Source organism: Amblyomma americanum, chromosome 5 (genome assembly GCF_052857255.1).
Source record: "Amblyomma americanum isolate KBUSLIRL-KWMA chromosome 5, ASM5285725v1, whole genome shotgun sequence".
Classification (NCBI taxonomy): Eukaryota; Metazoa; Arthropoda; class Arachnida; order Ixodida; family Ixodidae; genus Amblyomma; species Amblyomma americanum.
The window spans coordinates 199163798-199165433 of record NC_135501.1 but is presented as its reverse complement, the minus strand read 5'-3'; positions in this window follow the sequence as shown (position 1 = coordinate 199165433).

Genomic DNA, 1636 nt, shown 5'->3' with positions numbered 1-1636 from the left:
GACGTCAACACGAGGCTCCCGGAAGACGCTGCGGACCATCGTTCTTCCTGTTCCTTCGCGATTCGCGACGCCATCCCTCGTTGAAACGGCGAGCTACGTTGGGAGCCGCGGCGATCGCTCGTGCAACGCGGGCTGTACGCTCGCTGCGTATCTGCCGCTGTGCCGATCGCGGCATTGATGCTGTAGAAAACAGTTCACTGATTTGCCAGAATCCACGTTTGAAAAACCTTTCGTTTGACTAAGCCTTTTGCAGGCCCCCTTAGCTGCAAAGCGAGGCTGCCAGCGCGCGTAATTACGAGTTCGCGTGCCCAGCGCTGCATGCATTCACGCGCGCTGTTACGCTGTTGTACTAGTGATCGCTAGCGTTGTCACTACCGTGAACTGTGTGTTTTTAACCGCGCTTCATGCGAGTACTGCACGTTCATAGACCACACTTTACACTCGAGTGCTAATTAAATGAGATATAATTATCGATCATCGTCTTGTGTGGCGCGTCAGAGTGGTGGATTTTACAAACGTCTTGGTCGTTGGCGGATTGTAGAGATTAGAATCACTTTACTCGCTCAGCTACTTCAGAAATATGGGCATTGCTTTTCTTACTGTACTTGTGGCTAAGTACAGCTTTACCAGCTTCAATTTTAAACCGCCTCAAAGCCACGTGATGGGGGCTTTCCTGCACATTCCGCTTATCGTGCAGGGGAGCGACATTCGCAGAACACGCGGGAGACTCAAATTCGCTCACCTTGTCTTCCGCGCACCATCTGAGCTCCTCCTCTGCATCCAACGTGCTGTTGTTGAACATTTCGCGTTTCATTTTGCCTCTACAAATCGCCAAAAAAGGTTAATTTGGGTAAAGAAATGGTCCACCGACAATGCAGCTGACTGGGAACAGTTGCCAAGCTTTGTCACCAGGGTACGTTACGTGTACCCATCTCTGACAAAATTATTCTTTTTTTTTACGCGTAATTTTGACCGGTTCGCACTTAAAATTTACTGAAAAATTGAAATGAATTGCCAGATGCTAAATTTAATGCCCGGCGCGCACGAAATAATAGTTTGCGAAATACTGCACGCAAATGCGCCGCTGCGGAACTGACCTTCAAAATAAAAATAAAAAATGGTGGGAGAGAAGGGTGCGCCTTCTTGCATGGTGGGAGCGCGCAGTGGCTTCCCCCTGTCTCTTGACAGTTTTTTTATCTTCGGATTTTGTTTATGTCGCTAGGGTCCACCGGAGAGTTATGTCCGATGTAGAGCAGGCTTCAAACCATCGAATGCAGTGAGGGACTGCGCGCTTGCCGTGGAAGCGACGCAACCGAGCTGTCGGAATGATGCGGTAAGCGGCAACTTAGGCCTAGACGGTTTCGCATGGCCTATGAGAGCGCGCGCGCGCGCTCTAGCCGGTGGGCTTCCGTTATTTGCGCGCGCCGAAAATGGAAGATACGGTCACTCCCCATTCGGCAGCAGCAGTTGCAGCTGGCCATCGTGCGTGCATTGCTAGTTCCCTTCGTGTTCCACACGTGGCTGCCGATTATATGCGTGCGCCAAATTACTCGTGAATGTTGCAGCACGAGCCGCGCGCTTTCCACCTGTGTGCACAACTGCCGGAGCGTAGCGCCATGCAAAAACACCGCGTCTT